Here is a 506-nt window from a genome sequence, read left to right on the forward strand (position 1 = left end):
ATCTAGCAGCACCACTATTACCCACCCACCACCCACTTTCAACAACCACAGCCCTCCCACTACTAGTTACTAATATCCACCTAGCACCCACTTACCATCAGCCTAATTATAATTCTAGCCTGTTTAATAATTGTTGCTGAAATGTAATTGCTGAAACTAAGATGAATGAACTTGGGTCAAAGAACTATTTGTTTTCCTTTTTTAACTTTTTCTTATACTTGTTTTTTTATAGTAAGAAGCTTAGAAACTACAAAACAAACGGTGTTTGACATAATTACGAAATGGAGGTACACATACTTTCTTTCAGCGTAAACCCAAGTAGTTTCTTTCTTATTTCTTATTTCTCCTAATTTCCTCTTCCATCGTCTCCGCTTTCCATATCATCTTCATTACCTTTGTTTCTGTGTGTAGAAATTTCTCCCATTGCTCAGTTCTTGCATTTACATTCATAAGTCATATGTACAGTACGTTATAATAAATATATTTTTATATAAGTATGCATACAT

Source organism: Penaeus monodon, chromosome 22 (genome assembly GCF_015228065.2).
Source record: "Penaeus monodon isolate SGIC_2016 chromosome 22, NSTDA_Pmon_1, whole genome shotgun sequence".
NCBI classification, from domain to species: Eukaryota; Metazoa; Arthropoda; class Malacostraca; order Decapoda; family Penaeidae; genus Penaeus; species Penaeus monodon.